Genomic DNA, 22973 nt, shown 5'->3' with positions numbered 1-22973 from the left:
AAAATGTAATATTAGGTCAATTGTATTGTTTAATTTAGAATTCATAAATTTTGGAGTATCCATTACATTTGAAAACTATTTGTAGATTAAATTTTCTCACATCACAAAAGTTCCCAAGCAAGCAGCATTTTGTATTGCTGAGAAATCTTAGCCACTTATAAGTTGAATGAGGTTCTTGTAGGCAAATATTTTCAAAAAACAAATTAGAACCATCCCTTCAAGTGTTTTGCGGCAAGAAGCTTTTATTTAACGAGAGATGTGAAGGCAGTTTAGTTTGCTAAAATCTCCACTTCCCCATCACCCACAACTACCCTTTACAGCCTCTTCTACTCTCTATGAGTTCAATTGTTTTAATTTCCAATTCCCACAAATAAGTGATGACATGTGATGTTTGCCTTTCTGTGCCTAGATTATTTAATGACCCCAGTTTCATCCATGTTGCTGCAAATGACAAGATCTCATTCTTTTTATGGCTGAGTAGTACTCCATTGTGTATACTTTTAATCCACTTATCTACTGATGGTTGCTTCGAAATCTTGGCTATTGGGAGTAGTGCTGCAATAAATATGGAATTGTAGATATCTTTTTGATGTCCTGATTTCCTTTTTCTTCCTTTCTTTTGGGTATATAGCTAGCAGTGGATTTGCTGGATCACTGGCTCTATTTTTATTTTTCAAGCAACTTCCAAACTGTTTTCCATTGTTGTTGTACTAATGTGCATTCCCACCAACAACGTATGAGTGTTCCCTTTTCTCCACATCCTCACCAGCATTTGTGATTGCCTGTCTTTTGGATAAAAGTCATTTTAACCGGAGTGACATGATATTTCATTGTAGTTTTGATTTTTACTTCTCTGATGATCAAATATGTCAAGTACCTTTTCATATACCTGTTCGCCATTTGTATGTTTGAGAAATTGGCATCATTTCTTGATTACCTTGTCATACTTCTCACAATAAAAATCTATATATAGACTGATATTAAACATTTTTTATCTCCCAGAGCTATAAGGCTATAAGTATTAAATTTTTCTTCAAGATTGAGTTATTATTATAATTATTAGTAATCAATTGATAAAAAACAAATTGCACATTTAAAAAAACACAGAAGATAAAATTTTGTTGAAAACTTACCCCTTAATGAGACAAATGGAGCTTCTAAAATTAATTTATGTATCCACAGATCAATATAATTTACTGTTAGAATGAGACAGCATTAAGAGACACTACTCTTCCTGTTTTTCCTTTATATAGATTTAAGCCCTGAGAAATAAATAAGTAGATGAGAATGAATGAACATTTTGTTATAACAAAGTCACTCAGTTATTTGAATTCCTTATGAATTACATGCTAAAAATCACATACTGATCCATCATCAAAATTATTCATAATGGCTTACCAGCTGCCAACTCCATTACATTCTTCTTGTCCATTTTGTTGAAAGCAAAGAATTAGAAAGCGTCTGTTTCACAAAAGGATTTATTTCCTAGTAACACAATCACTCAATTTCTCAACATCAAACCCAGTATTTGGAATTTCCCCTCTGTTGGATGCCTGGAGGCTTTTGACACTCGGTGACTAGGGCTCTAGGGTAGTGTGAGGCTTGCCTTTCTTTTGTAAAGAGAAAGGATTGTAAAAACAGAGGTGGTGAGGGAGAAACCGGTGCTTGGGCTGGTCAGTTTTAGAAAAGAGGAAATATTGAAGCTGAGGATCTGGAAATTGATTCCCTTAAAATAAATGTTCCTAGGCTGGGCGTGGTGGCTCAAGCCTGTAATCCCAGCACTTTGGGAGGCTAAGGTGGGTGGATCACGAGGTCAAGAGATCGAGATCATCCTGGTCAACATGGTGAAAACCTGTCTCTACTAAAAATACAAAAATTAGCTGGGCATGGTGGCGTGTGCCTGTAATCCCAGCTACTCAGGAGGCTGAGGCAGGAGAATCGCCTGAACCCAGGAGGCAGAGGTTGCGGTGAGCCGAGATCACTCCATTGCACTCCAGCCTGGGTAACAAGAGCGAAAACTCCGTCTCAAAAAAAAATTAAAATTAAAAAAAAATAAATGTTCCTATGAACACTTTGTAACCTCTTTTTTTGTACCCCAGTACAAACTGATTCCTCTGCACAATCTACTTCAGGACAGGTAGTAAGGGATGTTACACTAATAGACTGAGTATAACTCCTAGGTGATCAATGGACTGTTAAAGAAAATGCATTTGGTTTTCCAAAGTGTTCTCTCGTACATTTCCTTCTTGCTACTGCCCAGGGAGCTATTTTTGGCTGGCAGGATTGATATTGCCTGTGCCAGATAAAGAACCCAGAGGGAGGGAAAAGTGATTTGTCCAAAAAGTCACAGTCAGTGTTTCTGGTCCGTTGCCTCCCGGGTCTGAGCTATTGGGACCACTCCACATTGCCTTGCAAGCCCCTGTCCTAATCAGTCAGACATTGGCAAGTACTTACTGAAGACTTCTTGGTTTCCAAATACCATGCCAGGCAGCCCCATCCCCTGTCCTTTCCTTTCCCACTAAACTTCTCACTCACTATACTTGTCTAACTCCCCCTAAGTTAATTTGCTGACATTTACTGAGCCCTCATTACCAGTCAATCATGCTTTATATATCTTACTTAACCCTTACAAAACCACAATGGGGTTGGTACTATGTTCACAATGTTTTCAGAATCTGCCCTTAAAATTGAGAATGCCAGTCTACCACAGATGAAACACAATTTGTATTTTTTCATCACAGTGAAATAGAAATTACAGGACTCCAGGACACCAAGTCTAGGTAGTGGATTTCACTCTGCCTTCTGTTTTCTAATTTTGGCAATTCCCGGTATTACCCTTATTCTTTGCTTTGAGGTACTCAATCTCAGACCCTAGACCAGGTTAGTGTAGGTCATGCTGGATTGAATACAGAAGAGTTCAGTTTCAGAGTCAACCTGTGTCTGAGCACCAGCTGACCTGAGGCGGAAATGTTCAGGGTGGCCTCAGGTCAGCTTTGTTATAAGGTTGTCAAATTTGTGCAGGCCGCAAAGTTGCAGAGTCAAAAGTACAGGTGGGGACTGAAATCCAGGCTATGCTCTACTTGTCAGGTCCCACCCACACAGGGCTGCAGCCATCCAAAACAGAGGCTCTTTCCATATTCATCTGTCTGAATGGGTCACCTTTCTCTTACGTACACAAGAGCATCATATAGGCTGTCAGATGTCCCGGTAACGTTCTCAATTTCGGATGATTCACTTTGTCAATAACGTAAATGATGTGTACTGGTTTTCAGTTTTAGAATCAATCCATATACAAGGCCTGGTAGACCTAGTTATACTTACAGGACAGAATAGAAATGTTATCAGCATTGAAAATGTAACACCAAAAGGATGACTGTCAGAAGGGGATAGGTGAAAAAAAAAAAAAAAAAAAAACCCTCTAATATCTTCGTCTTATGTAGATAGAATTGAGATACTGATTGCCGGTGATGGAACAAACAGAAATGAATTATGCTTTTAAATCAACAAGTTAGAAAACAGTTATAACAGCCAGGCCCAGTGGCTCACGCCTGTAATCCCAGCACTTTGGGAGGCCGAGGCAGGTGGATCACAAGGTCAGGAGTTTGAGACCAGCCTGGCCAATATGATGAAACCCCGTCTCTACTAAAAATACAAAAAAATTAGCTGGGTATGGCGGCACATGCCTGTAATCCCAGCTACTCGGGAGGCTGAGGCAGGAGAATTGCTTGAACCCAGGAGGCGTAGTTGCGGTGACTTGAAATCGTGCCAATGCATTCCAGCCTGAGTGACAGAACAAGACTGTGTCTCAAAAAAAAAAGAAAGAAAGAAAAAAGAAAACAGTTAAACCTGAGAAAGCAGAACAGAATGCTAAAGATCACAGCATAATTAGTTGACAAATTAAGAAATAAAGGCATAGAATTCATAACTACAGAGGTAACAAGAAGAAAAACAAAATAATAATATATCTATGTTACAGCTTTGCCTTGGTCCAGCATAGACTCCAGGGCACATCCCTCCATAGACTCTTTTGACACCCTCTTACCCTCCATTCAGTCCCCCTTCCCTCTTCCCTGAAGCAGCCAAACAATGCAGACAGGGCCTTCTCCCTCTTTGTCTCTATCATTATCTTCATTCTCTGTATCTTTATTTTCTGTCCTTTTATTATCTCTTTATTCTCTGGGTCATTATTTTCCATCTTTCTAAATATTTGTATCACTCTACATCTCTGTGGCTCTTTGGATTTCTCTCTGTGTCTTTCTGTAACTTTGGCTCTACCTTTCTGGCTCCTTCCCCATCGGTTCCAAACCTGCACCATGCTGTTTGGACGAATAAAATCCCTCTCCCAGGACTATGCATACCTTCCCAGCATATTACCCTCACCCAATCTCAACCCAGAGCATAGCCAAGTTTCTCACAAGAGGGAGGTACACTCTGGAGATTGGACTCATCTCATCTCTGCTTCAGTCCTTGAAACCTCCCCTATAAACTTCATAAAATAGGGAAGAAGGGAGGAAAGAAATTGAAACAAACAAAGCTTGCTGCACATTCAGCCTTAATCAAGTCAGCTTACTCTCTGACCTGCTTCCACATCGTTGTTTATGCCTACTGTCTTAGAATCACGTCGACCCTGTTACAAGATTACAGTTCCTCTTAACTGCTCTACAGATAACAATTTGAACATTATGAAATGTTGTTTTCCCTTTGAGATATTCCTTCAGGTTCTGAGTACTGAAGAAACTACGACTTCAGCTGCTCTGAAGGACCCCACTGACGCCAGGTGATCTGAAGGAATCCCTGAAAAGGTGACTCACCCAAGAATGCAGCTTCCGGCTGGGCGTGGTGGCTCACGCCTGTAACCCCAGCACTTTAGGAGGCCAAGGCGGATGGATCATGAGGTCAAGAGATCGAGACCATCCTGGGCAACATGGTGAAGCCTGTCTCTACTAAAAATACAAAAATTCGCTGGGTATGGTGGCGTGCACCTGTAGTCCCAGCTACCTGGGAGACTGAGGCAGGAGACTTGCTTGAACTTGGGAGGCGTAGGTTGCAGTGAGCCGTGATGGCGCCACTGCACTCCAGCCTGGCAACAGAGCAAGACTCCGTCTCTAAAAACAAAACAAAACAAAAAATGCAGTTTCCATATCCTGACAATTTCATCCCCCCTGCCCCGACAAATCAACAACCCCTCATCCTCCACAATCCCTTTAATAAATAGCTCCAGCCCAGAACTCCTGGGGAAGATGGATTTGAGGCTGTCCTCCCATCTCCTTGCTTGGTGCCCCGTGATGATTACATTCTTTCTTCGCTGCACTTTTGCTGTCTTAGTGTAATTGGTTAGTTACTGCGCCTCGGGCATATAACATCTTCATCCCACTGCAAGCAGCCTCACCCCGATTCCTCTGCTCAATCTACTCCAGGACAGGCAGTAAGGGCTCCTTGATCTCATCTCATTAATTCTTTCTTCCTGAGGGACCCTCTCATTCTGCACTTTTCCTTTTTCTCCCTTCTCTCTTCTCCCCTCCCCTTTTCTCCCCCTTCTTCTTCTCCCAGCATTCTCTCTGCCCCTCACCTCTGCCCAGTCCCACCACTGAAGTTCCTCAGGGCCATGCCAGAGTCTCTTTTTCTTCTCTCCTCTCCTCACTCTGCACAATTCCCCTGGGTAACCTCATTTGCTCTTGTTGTCTCAACCACCAGCCTTAGCCATATTCTTACTCCTTCAAACTCTGAGGAAGCTGCAGCCCCAACCCTCTTCCCCCTTGAAAACACACCACACACAGGACATTCTCCCCACAATTTGGGCGAATCATGACCCCTGATGTCTGATCATGGACACAGGACCATTTATCCAGCTCCTCCCTTGAAACCCCGTCTTCCTCTGCTTGCCAGAACACCATTTGCTCCTGCCTTTCTTTTCCTTCTTTGGCAGCCCCTTATCGGGCTCCTTGCTGGCATTCTTCTATGCTCGTGTTTCCTCCTTAAACTTCCACGTTATCAGGGCCCTGACCTCTTCCTTTCCAAACACCCTCTAAGGGAGGTCTTAAAATTTATAGCCATGGCTTGGGAAAGGAAGAGCCACGGAGTGGGTCTTGAAAGACGCACAGGAAATTTCTGTGGCAGCTGCAAAGCTCATAGGCGTGAGCAGATGACCTCGCTGAGATAAGGCCAGGCCGCAGCCTCCTGGACCCAAAGAGACGGAGAACTTGGCAGGGCTGCAGACAGAGGACATTAAATACATGTCCTGCATTCAATGATTTTATTCTGCATACTGTACTGACTATCAAGACTTCCTAAATGTGCCAGATTCAGCTTTTTGTTAATAAATTACTAAAAATTTGGTAGTTGGAGTTACTTTTCAGTCCCAGTAATTGGCTCTTAAATTGCTTAAAGAGTAACACTACTTTTTGCAATATAAAACAAAAAAAAATCCTACCTCCCCAAATAAAGACAATCTATAAATTGTTCAGACAGTCCCATATGGTCTTTCTGCAGGTTTGACTGAAGGGAGACCAAAAGGAGTGAAATATTTTAAAGTACTTTTTAAATTTTTTTGACGGAGTCTTGCTCCGCTGCCCAGGCTGGAGTGCAGTGGCGCAATCTCAGCCCACTGCAACCTCCGCCTCCCAGGTTCCAGCGATTTTCATGCCTCAGCCTCCCAAGTAGCTTGGATTACAGGCCTACACCACCTCGCCCACTAATTTTGTATTTTTAGTAGAGACGGGGTTTCACCATGTTGATCAGGCTGGTCTTGAACTCCTGGCCTCAAGTGATCCTCCCACCTTAGCCTCCCAAAGTTCTGGGATTACAGGCATGAGCCACCACACCTAGCCTAAAACTAATTATTTTTCATATTCAAGAAAAGACAAGACTGTTCTGTGGCCAAAGTCTCAAGCTGTGAACAGTAGTAATTAGTGATAACTTGGGGTGTGTGTATGTGTGTGTGTGTGTACACACTGAAAATCAGCCAATCAGCAAGTGATAGCCTCACTTCAATAACTACAGTTCTGGGAGCAAATCAATGACAGCCCCAAACTTCTGAAAGTCTATCAGAAATGCCCAGTCCTAAAACTCAGCCAATCAGTGACAACCCCCCAAAGTCAGCCAATCAGAGGCAGCCCCCACACTTCCAGACATCAGCCAATCATTGAGCACTCGATCCAGCTGCCATGTTCTAAAAGTCATTCCTCGACAGTAGCTTTAGTCTGGTGAGCACAGCAATGCACTGAAAGTCTGTCAGGCCCTCCACACTCCCGCTTATCAATGCTGGTCAATCCAGGAACTCCAGGCTTCCCATAACCTTCCCAAAGGTCTGGCTTTGTTCTGGAAGACTATGACTTAAAAATACAAATCTCTGTTATAGGCATACAGGAAGTTAATTTTTCTGCATCAGATATCAAGTTCAATTTATTGTTAGTTCACAAGTTCACATCCGATTCAACAGCCCAACCTCTATTTACAGTTGGTTATAAGTTACAACTTCCTAGTGATAGACATACTTTTCAATTCTTGTGGTGGTTGTTTTATCTATTTTTTAAATTTGTGTATATTTGAATCTCAGAATGCCAAAACACAAGCTTAAATTCCATATATTTAAGTATACATTTGTTAAATGAGGGAAAAGTCCTTTTGAAGATCTTGGTTTAGTATACAGTTGTTCATTCAATATCAAAAATGGTAGAAAATCAGATTTAAACCAGCAGATAACAGCTAAGCACAAGATATATTATTTCATGAACTGATACCAAAGAAAATAATAAAATAGCAGACATTTGTTAAGAAAAAATCAGATTAAAAAAATAAAGCAGAAGCTGTAATGGTCTTCTACTCTGTTTATTATAATCAATCTTGCATCTCAAATGACAGTTTGAACATACTGCTACCAGAAGTGTTTTCTGGTTCCAAAATTGAAAGCAAATTTTCAAGTGCCAAGATGAAATCTACTGCAATAATCTAAAATGTAATCACTCCATTTAATATTACAGAGACTATCAATACCTAAACATCTCATTATTTTTACACCAAAGCCACTGATGCACCTATTCTCGATATAAAATAAAAACCTTTCCCTTTGCTCGTGCAGTGTTTTTCTTCGATAAAGTCTTATGAGTATAATTCCTTCCAGATCAAACTTCAGAAACAAGAGCAAATTTTTGAAGAGACTCTCCTATTGAGTTAGGAGTTAATGAGAAAAATGTACCACTTTTGGTGGAAATGATACAAACTTCAGTGGATGTTTGCATAAAGGTGCAGACAATATTTATTCAAGGTTGGGAAAAAAGCCTGCATGATTCTAGGGAAGATATTTCGCATAGTGACACTCAACTTGCATCTGATGTCCTTTCTGTTAATGTTGAAGTAATTGTCATTAAATTTTTCTCTGACTTTGGCATTTCCACTGTTCAAATTTAGCAAATAAAAGATTTTTAAATATTTTATTTTATTTTATTTTTAGACAGGGTCTCGTTCTATAGCCCATGCTGGAGAGCAGTGGTGTGATCTTGGCTCACTGCAGCCTTGACATCCCAGGCTCAAGTGATCCTCCCATCTCTGTCTCCTGAGGAGGTGGGACTACAAGTGCGTGCCACTACGCTCAGCTAATTTTTGTATTTTTTTGTAGAGATGGGGTTTCGTCATGTTGTCCAGGCTGGTCTCAAACTCCTGGGCTCAAGTGATACACCTGCCTTGGCCTCCCAAAATGTTGGGATTACAGGCATGAACCACTGCACCTGGCCATGCTTTTTTTTTTTAATTAAAAAAAAGTTAGTGACATCCAGTATTCTTCAACTCTCATGCATTCAAAAATCTGTTGGCTCTCTTTTACAAATACAGTTGAGAAAATCTTCAGTTTATTTGAAGCCCTTAAACCATACTTCGGTTTTGAAGAAGAGCCCTCCCTCAAATTCTTGTTGACTGCTGTAATAACCCATTTAGTGAAGCTTACTTATTTTGCATTCATACTTGTCAATATCTCTATAACAATAGAATTGCAAACTGAAAGAAGAACAGATAGTATTATTGAAGTAATACATTGCTTAAAGGGATAGATGTGATCAATGTAGAAGCCATTTTACAACACATGCACATTTGACAAATATCGGTATAAATGTAGCTCTAAGGAATCCTTTCTACAACTATCATGGAATTATGAAAGTGAATTAGGATTACAATAAGCCTACTGTTACTAATGTAGTAGTCTCAACTTTAAGGCACTGAGGAGTCTACTTGAATTGAAAGGAATTACCCAGGTTGGAGCAGAGATGTGTGGAAAGGCCTGCATGAAGTGATGAGTAAACTCTAGTGTGATCAAGGCTGAGAAGACACTGGTCTGGGGAGGACTGAGGGATGTTGGCTCTATGCACTGGCAAGAGGGCGTAAGGAACAGAGTCAAAGAGAAGCAAGGTCTGAGTGAAGATGAGTTGTTATACTCCTACGAAATTAAAGACATCTGTGGGACACTAAAGCAGAGATGTGTAGCAGGCAGTTGCTGTTGGATACACGGATTTGGAGCTGGAGAAGAGAAAGAGCTTGCGTTAAGAAGAACTAGTGAGAGAGGTATTACAGAGAAGATAACTGGCATAGCCAACAATGAATAGATAACCGTCGGTATAGACTAGAAAGACTTCCACTTCTAGACAGTGTAGCGATTCCTCAAGGACCTAGAAATAGAAATTCCATTTGACTCAGCAATCCCATTACTGGGTACATATCCAAAGATTATAAATCGTTCTACTATAAGGACACATGCACACCAATGTTCATTGCAGCACAGTTTACAATAGCAAAGACCTGGAACCAACACAAATGCCCATCGATGATAGACTGGACAGGGAAAATGTGGCACATATACACCATGGAGTACTATGCAGCCATCAAAAACGATGAGTTCGTGTCCTTTGTAGGGACATGGATGAACTTGGAAACCATCATTCTCAGCAAACTGACACAAGAGCAGAAAATCAAACACCACATGTTCTCACTCACAGGTGGGTGTTGAACAATGAGAACACGTGGACACAGGGAGGGGAGCACTACACACTGGGGTCTGTTGGGAGGAAATAGGGGAGGGACAGCCGAGGGTGGGGAGTTGGGGAGAGATAGCATGGGGAGAAATGCCAGATATGGGGTGAAGGGGAGGAAGGCAGCAAATCACACTGCCGTGTGTACCTATGCAACAATCTTGCATGTTCACATGTACCCCAAAACCTAAAATGCAATTTAAATAAATAAATAAATAAATAAATAAATAAATAAATAAAAAGACTTCCACTTCCGATGCTTTAAGTCTATGTAACTGCCTATATGTTGGGAAGGACCCTGGCCTGAGCACGGCAGATTCTAGGCCAGCTTTGAAGAATGGAAAGTACAGGTACCTTGATGTGGACTCAGATAACTATATTTGTGTCTTTTCTGGCTGTGAGGCAGAAAAAGACCTGAGCCACAGCATGACTGACCAGAAGCTTGAAAATAATGAAGAGCCGGGTGCGGTGGCTCACGCCTCTAATCCCAGCACTTTGGGAGGCCGAGGTGGATGGATCATGAGGTCAAGAGATCGAGACCATCCTGGTCAACATGGTGAAACTCCGTCTCTACTAAACATACCCAAAAAAAATGCCTGGTGTGGTGACATGCACCTGTAGTCCCAGCTACTCGGGAGGCTGAGGCAGGAGAATCGCTTGAACCAGGGAGGTAGAGGTTGCAGCGAGCCAAGGTCACATCACTGCACTCCAGCCCAGCAACAAAGAGAGACTCTGCCTCAAAAAAAAAAAAAAAAAAAAAATTGAAAAAGAGACAGTCCTGGTTTAGTTTTGCTTCGCAAGCATTTACTGACACCTGTTGTGTTCTGGGTGTTATTCAGGATGTGTGGATGACACAGATGATGCAGGAAGTCCCTGCCCTTGAATAGCTAGTGCATAATGTTGAGGGGGGAACATGTGGACAGACAATTTTAATGATAGCCTTGATCAAATCTCTCATTGGTGCTGGACTCTTTACATGTGTCATTCCACAAAGATCCTGAGAGGTAGGTCTTGACCTTGTGTGGATGTAGACACCGCTAATGGTGTTTTGGTTATTGATCTAGTAGAGGGGAGAGCTTGGAATACACACTCAGGTCTGTCTGACTCCAAAGCCGGTCTCTTCCCACTTATCATAGCAACACTTCACTTGTTTTACAGATGCTGAGATGTCAGTGTCATTTCTGTTTACACAGACACCCTGTCCCAACATGGTTCACAGCAGGACAATCCGGCACCCAGTAAGGTAGAACATCCTTGTGAAGTACTAGGTCAGAGCACTGGATCAGATCTCAGCAGATCTGTACTGACACCAACAGAAAGAGGCTCCTTTTTTCTGGACGTTTATGATTCTATAAGGACAGGCCGCTTGGAAAATGACAGCTTCAAGGAAGATGGGATCTTTCACAGCCTGAAGGGTTTTGAAGATGGGGCTACCCCTACTGTCCTTGCCCTTTAGTGGGATCTATTTCTAAGAGATAGTAGCTCCCCAGAAACTGATGTTTACTGGGAAAGAGGAAGTGAAACGCCTGCCTCCAAGCCATGTGCCTCTCTCAACTGGGCGGAGTTTCACCTGCAGAGTTCCTCTGTGGGGAGAAAAATATCAAGAGACTTCAAGAAATCTTTCCTGGGAATGTGTCTCCTAATGACAGTCTAAACAGTATTTTGCAGATTTTAAGAATAGGGGGGCAAGTAGAGCCACAAGAAAAGAAGGTGGAGGCTGCGAAATAAAATACACAACATTATTGGCCGGGCACTGTGGCTCACACCTGTAATCCCAGCACTTTGGGAGGCTGAAGTGGGTGGATCACCAGGTCGAGAGATCGAGACCATCCTGGTCAACACGGTGAAACCCCATCTCTACTAAAAATACAAAAAATTAGCTGGGCATGGTGGTGCATGCCTGTAATCCCAGCTACTCAGGAGGCTGAGGCAGGAGAATTGCCTGAACCCAGGAGGCGGAGGTTGCGGTAAGCCAAGATCATGCCATTGCACTCCAGCCTGGATAACAAGAGCGAAACTCCGTCTCAAAATAATAATAATAATAATAATAATAATAATAATAATACACAACATTATTATGAAAGAGTGTGGTTTAATGAAAAGAGTGTAGGACTGAGGAATCAGGCAGACCCAGGGCCTTGGGACCTTGAGTAAGGAACCTAACCTCTCTGACCCTCAATTTCTTCATTTGCAGAATGGCGCTAAGGAGTTTAAGTTTGTAATGGTACTAAATATTAATCAAAGGCTCCATTAAAATTTATTGCTAACATTTTCTAGACTTATACGTATTATAACAAGATCTGAAGGCAAAATTTAAAATCTTAAGTTTGACTCACTAGGAGGAATCACAGGACTCAGCATACAGTCATACTTGCAGCTAAAATTTGTTACAGTGAAAGGATACAAACAAAATCAGCACAGGGAAACGGTATACAGAGCGCTCTCTGGAGGAAATCAGGTACAAGCTTCTAAGATTCCTCTCCCAGTGGTGCCATACAGGACATGCTTATTTCCTCCAGCAAAAAACTGTGACAATACATGTGAAATCTTGTCTGCCAAGGATGCTTCTTAGAGACTCAGTGACCAGGGTTTTTATTAAGGATAGGTCATGTAGATACCCTCTGCCTAGCATGTACCAAAATTCCAGACTCCCATGAGGAAAACAAGTATTCAGCACAAAACCACATTGTTTATACAAACAATTTAGGCACAGTGAGCAGCTCTTATCGGTCCTAGGAATGGTGAAAAAACGCCAGAAATCCAAGTTTTCAGATTTCGGCCAACAGCCAACCTTGCAATATGGCCTTTCAAAGGCTAGCTTCAGACCTGCTATGTTAACTCTTTTCTGCCCACTTACACATTATATCTCCAGCCCCAGTGGGCACTCTGAATTCCTGTATATCCAACAGCCTACTTGATAACTCCACTAAGCTCTTTTAACTCCACTTTTAATTATTGAAAATTTATTCTGTCCCTGGTACTATTCTAAGCACTTTACGTATACTAATTTGTTTAATCTTCAGGGAAATCACATAAAGTAGTATTAGCTGCATTTTGCAGCTAAAACTCAGACACAGAGAGGGTTAACAACTCACCTCTAGATTATGCTTGTGGTAATCTGTGAGACCAAGATTCAATCCGGGCCCTGACTCAAGAACCCATGTTTTAAAAAAAAGAACCCATGTTTAAAAAATTTTTTTTAACTTTTAAGTTCAGGGGTACATGTGCACGATGTACAGGTTTGTTACACAGGCAAACCTGTGGCATAGGGGTTTGTTGTACAGATTATTTCATCACCCAGGTATTAGGCCTAGTATCCACTAGTTATTTTTCCGGATCCTCTCCCTCCTCCCACCCTCTGCCCTCTGGTAGGCCCCTGTGTGCATTGCTCCCTTCTATGTGCCCATGTGTTCTCATCATTTAGCTCCCACTTACAAGCGAGAAACTGCAATATTTGGTTTTCTGTTCCTGTGCTAAGGATAATGGCCTCTAGCTCCATCTATGCCCCTGCAAATAACATGATCTTGCTCTTTTTTATGGCTACATAGTATTCCATGGTGTATATGTACTATGTTTGCTTTATTCAGTCTGCCATTGATGGACATTTAGGTTGATTTCATGTCTTTGCTATTGTGAATAATACTACAATGAATATACCTGTGCATGTGTCTTTATTTTATTTTTTTTACTTTTATATCTGCATGTATCTTTATAATAAAATGATTTATAGTCCTTTGGGCATATGCCCAGTAATGGGATTTCTGGGTCAAATAGTATTTCTGCCTCTAGGTCATTGAGAAATCACCACACTGTCTTCCACAATAAACTAATTTATACTCCCAACAGTGTAAAAGCATTCTGTTTTCTCCACAACCTCACCAGAATGTTATTTTTCAACTTTTTAATAGCCATTCTGACTGGTGTGAGATGGTATCTCATTGTGGTTTTGATTTGCATTTCTCTAATGATCAGTGACGTTGAGCTTTTTTTATATGATTGTTAGCCACATGTATTGAGAAATGTCTTTTCATGTTCTTTGCCCACTATTTAATGGGGTTGTTTTTTCTGGTATCTCGCTTAAGTTCTTTATAGATCCTGGATATTAGACCTTTATCAGATGCATAGTTTGCAAAAATTTTCTCCCATTCTGCAGGTTGTCTGTTTACTCTCTTGATAGTTTCTTTTGCTGTGCAGAAGCTCTTTAGTTTCATTAGATCCCAATTATCAACTTTTGCTTTTGTTGTAATTGCTTTTGGTGTTTTCAACATAAAATCTTTGCCTGTTCCTATGTCCTGAATGGTATTGCCTAGGTTTTCTTCTAGGGTTTGTATAGTTTCCGGTTTTACATTTAAGTCTTTAATCCATCTTGAGTTAACTATTGTATATGGTGTAAGGAAGAGATTCAGTTTCAGTTTTCTACATATGGCTAGCCAGTCATCCCAGCACCATTTATTAAATAGGGAATCCTTTCCCCATTGCTTGTTTTTGTCAGGTTTGTCAAAGATATGATAGTTGTAGGTGTGCTGTCTTATTTCTGGGCTCTCTATTCTGTTCCATTTGTCTATATGTCTGTTATTGTACTAGTGCCATGCTGTTTTGGTTACTGTAATCCTGTAGTCTACTTTGAAGTTGGGTATTGTGATGTCTCTAGCTTTGTTTTTTGTTTGTTTGTTTGTTTCTGATTGCCTTGGCTATTCAGAGTTTTTTTGGTTCTATATGAATTTTAAAATAGTTTTTTCTAGTTCTGTGAAGAATGTCAATGGTAGTTTAATAGCATTGAATCTGTAAATTGCTTTGGGCAATATGGCCATCCTCACAATGTCGATTCTCCCTATCCATGAGCATGGAAAGTTTTTCCATTTGTTTGTGTCATCTCTGATTTCTTTGAGCAGTGGTTGATACCTCTACTTGAAGAGGTCCTTCTTTACCTTCACTGGACTAATCCAAGCTAACATCATTTGTATCAGTACAATAGCCTCTGTACTGATCCTTAGGAAGTTGGCTCTGTGACATCGATCTGGGGCTCAGGTTTCTTCTGTCTTGTTACTCCACAATCCCTAGGCAATTGACTACATGCATATGGTCCATAAGATTAGGGATCAGGAAGAGGGCGAAGGGGAAGGTGCCATACACTTTTAAACAATCAGGTCTTGTGAGAACTCACTCACTATCACGAGAACAGCAAGGGGGGAAATCTGACCCCATGATTTAATTACCTCCCACCAGGCCCCTCCTCCAACATTGGGATTTACAATACGACATGATATTTGGGCAGGGACACAAATTCAAACCATATCAGGGAGGAATTCTAAAATACACAGCAGGATGCACTCCTATCTGTTACAAGTCAAGGAGATTATCAAGATTATCTGATATTGGTGTGAGGAATGGCTTATTTTCTGATGACCACATGTGGGACTATTACAACCACCACTAGAAACACCAGAAGGGTTTTTGTTTCATGTTATTTCTATACACTTTTTTAAAGTCAGTGCAACAGAATCTTAATTCAGGATTGATCCCAATCTTCAAGTGGGGCCAGCTCCTCTGGGGTCAGGTAGGAAACAGGTTTTCTTTGTTTGGTTTGAGGGCCTTTTTGTTTTATTTTACATCACCATGCAGGTTACATTCATCTTCCACTGGAATGACTAGAGTCCTCCAGGAAGTAACCCAACTACAGAAGAACACAAGATTGTCTCCTGGGGGCAAACAGTCTCTCTTGCTTCTCCTCATTGGCCATGCCTTAGCATGGTTCCTCCCTATCCCCTACTAAATCAGGTCCTTAGCACACAAAACCCTGGTAAAAACCCGAGTCACTATCTCTCAACTCTCTTGGAAAAGGAGAGCTTTCCCTGGGCTTGGACTGAGCTCCGTGCCACAGAGGTGCTATGCTGACTGGATTGTATGAAGAGAGTGAGTGCAGGAAACAAATGGCTGAGATAAAAATGGGATCCACTGGTTCCCATGTGCATCTACAACTCCAGGTGCCTACAGATGTGATCAGTGTGACAGGTGCAGGAGGGAGGGGCAGAATGGGATGGGCAGGGAGGATGTTTCTGGGGACGGTAATCTGCCTGCTGTTCTTTACTTCTTGGCCTTGCCCTGAGCAACCACAGCTTCCATGGCTCTACACATAGTCTCTTCATACCCTAAGAACTGCATGGACTTGATGGGGTTCAAGTTCTCAGCCAATTCATAGGCAATGGAAAGACCAGTAGGCAGGTTCAGCTCCATGATAGCCACTTCAGAGAGACCCTCCAGATGCTTGACAATGCCTGTAAGGCTGTTGTCATGGGCTTCAATCAGTACCCAATTCCTCTTCTTTACCTGGGGAACTATATCTTCATTCCAAAAGGCCAGAGCTCTGGCAATAGTATCCTTCAGACTCGCACAAGAGGGTAGCCGGTCTTCAGTGAGGTCTGTATACCTGCAATCTTTACTAATGCTGCTATAGAAGGGGTGGCAGGGTTCCATCAGAGGTGGTGAGACATCATAAGAGCATATTCAGATCTTTACCTGGGCCTCACCATTCTTGGCAGCACTTTCTGTTTTATGGAGGCTGATCAGACCCCCATACTGCCATTCATTGAGGTGCCAAGTCCTCACTACAGGCCACCACATTGGGCCAGTAGCATACACAGTGTCCAGAGAGTCCAGACTGCTCTCTTCTTCACTGATGGGAAGCATATGTCAAACTCATAGCCAGCATCTGGCAGCACCTGCCCACTGTGATTCACCTCCTCATGGTCCACTGGGTGCTCTTGCTCTGGAACCTGAAGTGGCCGTGACAGCAGGCTCACAGTTCTTGATAATGTATTTTCTGGGATTTTTTTTTTCACTGTCTTAGATGGCTCTAAAATAGGAAAACCTTGAAGCCATTCAAGCCACCAAAGAAATCAAGGTCCTATGAAAAATTGGAGCTCGGTCCTCAAACTGCCTGTAACAAATAAATGAGCAGGAGCATCAGTGAAGAAAAATATGAAAAAATAAGGTGAAGTCGTGAGGCTCAGAGGGAAAAAAGCCAAGGCTGTTTTGGCACATGGGAGAGAAAAGCTGGAGGAAGGTTTTAGTTAAAACCTCACAAGCCAGTGTTTACTTAGCTGTCCTTTTCATTAACTTCCATTAAGTGCATAGGGACTCTATTTTGATGCTGGGTGCCCTATGCCCTCGGAATTCCCTGAGGCTCAATGGGCAAGAGGTTAAAATTTCTTTCCAGACAGCTAGTTCTGTGTTCAGATGGTGTGGTCATAAAGGATCATCTAAACTTGTATGCTTTGAAACCTATTTGGTCAGGGAGCAAAAAAGAAATAGGCATTTCTCAAGCTCAGAACAGTATTATAATGTAAACACATGGTTCGATATGACAATATGCAGCATAATATTATTTGAGTTAGTAGAATAATATAAATAAAAGAGCATTAAAGATGGTAGCACACAGCCAGGAGCAGTGGCTCACACCTATAATCCCAGCACTTTGGGAGGCTGAGGTGGGCAGATCACGAGGTCAGGAGTTCAAGATCAGCCTGGACAACATAGTGAAACCCCATCGCTACTAAAAATACAAAAATTAGCCAGGTTTGGTGGTGCACACCTGTAATCCCAGCTACTAAGGAGGCTGAGGCAGGAGAATTGCTTGAACCCGGGAGATGGAGGTTGCAGTGAGCTGAGATCACACCACTGCACTCCAGCCCGGGTGACAGAGTGAGACTCTGTCTAAAAAACAAAACAAAAAAAAGATGGTAGCACAAACGAAAAAGAGAACAAATTATTTATTCAAATTTCTCATAATAGTAGTAAGCAAGAAAGGACTTGAAGTTAAACTGGAAACATCAACATGAACTCGCACTCTTAAAAAAAGCTTTCACTTTGTTACTTAGATTATTCAGATTGCCTCTCCCTACCAACAGTAGTCATGTGGAAAAATCTAAAATCCCCTAATCCCCTAGAGCTGATACGTTTTTCTGCCAAACGGAATCAGGATTCCTTGAGCGGTAGACAAAAGAAAGCAAAATGTGCCTACAAACATCTTATTGTCATAAAGCAAGGATGATTTCACAAATGCCTCTGGGACATTTCGAATAGACAAAGACAAATTTTAAAGCTATGTATTGGACAGGTGCAGTGGCTCACACCTGTAATCCCAGCACTTTGGGAGGCCAATGTGGGCAGATCACTTGAGGTCAAGAGTTCAAGACCTGCCTGGCCAACATGGTGAGACCTGGTCTCTGCTAAAAGTACAAAAATTAACAGGGCATGGTTGCACGTGCCTGTAATCCCAGCTACTCAGGAGGCTGAGGCAGGAGAATCCCTTGAATCCGGGAGAGGCAGAGGTTGCAGTGAGCCGAAATGGGGCCACTCCACTCCTGCCTGGGTGACAGAGGCTCCATCTCAAAAAAAATAAAATTAAAGCTACATATTGTTTGAACCAACAGTTGTACTTATAGGAATTTATGTCACAAATACACTCAAACATGTACAAAAGGCGAAGAAATTCACCGCAGCAATATTTGCAGTAGAAAATGTTGGAAACAATCTAAATGTCCATCAGTAGGAAACTGGTTAAATAAATTGCAGTGTATTGACACAACAGAATACTATAAAACCACCAGAAGAAAAAAGTAAGATTCTATGTGCATTGAAATGGAAGATCGCCAAGGTACACTAAAATGAAAAAAGCAAGATGCATGTCAGTATGCACAGAATGCTGCCATTTCTGTGACAGTGAAAGGTATACATGCCTTAATATGCTTATAATATATCTGAATGAATGCAAGAAACTGGCAATAGTAATTGCCTCTAAGGTAAGGAACTGGGTAGCTGGTGGACTGGAGAGTGAAGGAGACTTAATTTTCAATGAATTATCTTTTGTGCTATTTGTGCCATTTTTGTTACCGTGTGCATGTATTACATTTTGAAAACAAGATTAAACTATTGCCTTTTATTTTGCCAACAACTTTAGTCTAGAGCTATCTTCCAATAATCAGGTAGTAAACAATTTTAAGATTAAAATAAATGATTATAATCAACAGACACAGAAAATGTCCAAAAAGAGCCTTGAGTCCATCACATCAGCTAAGGCAACTAAACTCCTTTGAAAATGATTTCCACTGATGTGACCACAATCCAGATAGGTGCCAGAGCACAGTTTGTGTCATTCGTGTCATAGTTACATTGCATTTATGTGTTTTAATATGGCTAAATATCAATCCACAGGCAACTTTGACAGAGCCCCAAACTCTACTAAATGATAGTAAAGGAACAAAAACATAAAAGCCCATGGGGGTAAAGGGAGTGAGAAGGAAGTTGAGATTTCAACAAGTTCTGGAGAGACGAAAAGCAGATGGATAATTAACTTAGCAGAGGAAAGGAAGCAAAATTGTGAATGCCATCCAGAAACAAGTATTTTGTCCGCACAGAACTGAGGAAGATTTAGAAGCTGGTGGCACAAAGCACTTTGGAAAATGGAAATGGAGTGTGGGCCTGAAAACAAAGAAAATTGAAAATCTGTATGCATAGCAATTAGACACCCAAATCCTGTCCCCTCTCAACATGCAAATTAATAACCACTATTCCCCGACTCCACAACATTCCTGAGATTTATTCTCAGAAGAAATTGAAGCTGAGAGGTTTTGGACATGGGGACGTCAAACACAGTATAGACTGGAGTGAAACATGGAGCTGCAAACAAAAGGAGAAAATCACACCCAGCGTCTGGAACAATATGATCACAGCCTCCTCCTGTTTGCCTGCTTCCAGAATGCCAAAGCCTGGTTTAAATGGCTGAAGTAAGAGTCTAGACGACTTTTGTCTGGTGAGATTAAAGACCTCAGAGGAAAAAAAAAAAAAAAACACCTCCACATTAAAAAAAAAAAAAATTGAGTATTATCTTAGTGCAAAAACTATGTTTTCAACGCAGCATCCTCTGGATAAACCCAATAGTTGACAATTCTCCATCACTCACAGAGAAATTGTGGTCAGCTTTTCAGAGCATCTCCTTGTAACAGTGGCAATGTTGAGGCTCTCCTGAAATTACGGACAAATACAGACAAACAGAAAAAATAAAGGCAGAGAAAACAGTAAATTCAGGGAGCAGAAGAAAACTTTCTAAAATTTTAATAAATATCTTCATAGAGACAAGAAAAGACATTGAACTTAGGAAACTAGATCTGGAAACACTTTATTTTTTAAAAAATAAATGTTATTGTGTATATTTAAAGTATACTGAATACACTTTAAAGGAGCTATGGGGGAACTCAAAGTAGAATTACCAATATTAAATATTCAATAAAAGGAAACATTTCAGAAAGTAGAACAAAAGTAGTAAATGGAAAATAGTAATTAAAATTTAAGAAAATAAGATCATCTATTTAGGAGTTACATCAAGTAACTAATAAACTTCCAGAAAGTGAGAACAAAAAAAATGAAGGAAAGGAAAATATTAAGAATACAAAAAAATTTTCCAGAACTGAAGGACATGCCTCTCCAGACTGAAAGAACAAGATCCCAAAACAATAAATTTTAAAACACTGAAATCAGGTTATATTATGATGACATTTTTGAACAACAGAGTTAAAAAGAAGACAATAGGCGGGGCACAGTGGCTCACATCTGTAATCCTAGCACTATGAGAGGCCGAAGCGAGCAGATCACGAGATCAGGAGTTCAAGACTAGCCTGGCCAGTATGGTGAAACCCCCGACTCTACTAAAAATACAAAAATTAGCCGGGCATGGTGGCGTGTGCCTGTAGTCCCAGTTACTCGGGAGGCTGAGGCAGAAGAATCCCTTGAACCCAGGAGATGGAGGTTGCAGTGAGCCAAGATCGTGCCACTGCACTCCAGCCTGAGCAACAGAGCAACACTCAGTCAAAAAAAAAAAAAAAAAAAAAAAAAGAATAAGTACAGAGAAAACGAAGTAAATGAAAAAAAAAATGAGGCAATTATAAGTGATAGGGAAAATGAAAAGTCCTATAAGAAAGGAGGATTAGTCACAGTGCACTACGTAGCTTAACAGTAAACAGTATTTGCATATTTATAATAATGTAAATGCAAGTTATTGACTTCATGCAAAATTAGGATACAACGTTTTATGAGGGATGGGAGGACAGGAAATAATGGGAGGGATGGGACATACAAGCTCTTATTTATTAAGGATAAAGTCTAAAATTGTTAAATCAAGAAATAGAAAAATACTCCCAAACTAATCTACAAATTCATTGAAGTACATATCCAAAACCCCAGCTGGAATTGCCAAAGGTGATTCTAAAATTCCTGTGAAAATACAAGGAACACAGAATAACCAAGACAACCTTGAAAAAGAAGACCAAAGTTGGAGGATTCACATTTTCCAATTTGAAAACTTACTAAACAGATACAGTAATCAAGACAGCCGGGCGCGGTGGCTCACGCCTGTAATCCCAGCACTTTCAGAGGACGAGGCGGGTGGATCACAAGGTCAGGAGTTTGAGACCAGCCTGGCCAAAATGTTGAAACCCTGTCTCTACTAAAAATATAAAAATTAGCTAGGCACAGTGGCACACGCCTGTAATCCCAGCTACTCAGGAGGCTGAGGCAGGAGGATCACTTGAACCTGGGAGGCAGAGGTTGCAGTGAGCCGAGATTACGCCATTGCACTCCAGCCTGGCTGACAGAGTGAGACTCTGTCTCAAAAAAAAAAAAAAAAAAAAAAAAATCAAGACAATGTGCTACAGGCATAATAACAAGCATATAGATCGATGGGATAAAAATTGAGAGTCCATAGGCTGGGCACGGTGGCTCACGCCTGTAATCCCAGCACTTTGGAAGGCCGAGGTGGGCGGATCACCTGAGATCAGAAGTTTGAGACCAGTCTGGCCAACATGGTGAAACCCTGCCTCAATTTAAAAAAAAAAAAAAAATTGAGAGTCCAGAAATTAACTTAACATATTTATGATCACTTGGTTTTCAACAAGGATGCCAAGACAAGTCAATAGGAAAAAAACAGTCTTTCCAACAAATGGTGCTGAAGGAATTGGAGATCCATATTTAAAAATAAAGATGTATCTCTACCTCACTGCCTGTAAAACTTAACTCAAAATGGATCAAAGACCTAAATGCAAAAACCAGAACTCTCAGAAGAAAACTTGTGCAAGAAACTTCATGACTTTGAACTAGGAAATGTTTTCTTAGATATGACACCAAAAGCAAAAAGGACAAAAGTGAAATAAATTGCTTGAACTTCACAAAATCTTCAAATGTTTGTGATTCAAAGGATACCATCAAGAAAGTGAAAAGATAATACACAAAATGGGAGAAAATATTTGCAAATTATATATATATATAAAGAAATTTGTGCATAGAATATATAAAGCACATACCTTAACAATAAAAACATATCACCCAATTTAAAAATAGGCAAAGAATTTGAATAGATATTTCATCAAAAAAGATACAAAAAGTTATCCAAATGGCTACAGCCATATGAAAAGACACTCAGTATCATTAAGACATCATGGAAATACAAATAAAAATCACAAAGAGATTATCACTTTACATTACTAGGATGGCTATAATAAAAAGGAGGAATATTAACTAGTATTGGTGAGGATAAGGACAAATTGTAACCCTCATACATTGCTGGTGGGAATGTAAAATGCTGTAACCACTTTGAAAAAGTTTGGCAGTTACACAAAAAAGTTAAACATTGAGTTATCACATGACCAAGCAATTCCATTCCTAGGTATATAACAAAAAGAATTGAAAACAAGTATTAAAACAAATACTTATACATAAACACCAAAGGCATAATACATGAAAAACATAATTGATAAGCTGGTCTTTATTGAAATTAAAAAGTTCTGCTCAGTGAAAGAAATTGTCAAGAGAATAAAAAGACAAGCCACAGACTGGAAGAAAATACTTGCAAAAGACTCATCTGATAAAGGACAGTTATCCTAAATATACAATGAACTCTTTAAAATAAAC

At 40.6% G+C, this 22973-nt stretch overlaps 1 pseudogene; it reads right to left on the bottom strand.

Moving 5' to 3' along the window:
* Window positions 1–16097: 16097 nt before the first annotated feature.
* Window positions 16098–16649, bottom strand: LOC101045239 (phosphoglycerate mutase 1-like; annotated as a pseudogene).
* Between the last annotated feature and the right edge of the window lie 6324 nt (window positions 16650–22973).

The sequence above is a fragment of the Saimiri boliviensis genome, chromosome X (genome assembly GCF_048565385.1).
Source record: "Saimiri boliviensis isolate mSaiBol1 chromosome X, mSaiBol1.pri, whole genome shotgun sequence".
Taxonomy (NCBI): domain Eukaryota; kingdom Metazoa; phylum Chordata; class Mammalia; order Primates; family Cebidae; genus Saimiri; species Saimiri boliviensis.
This window is presented reverse-complemented; position numbering and strand designations above follow the sequence as displayed.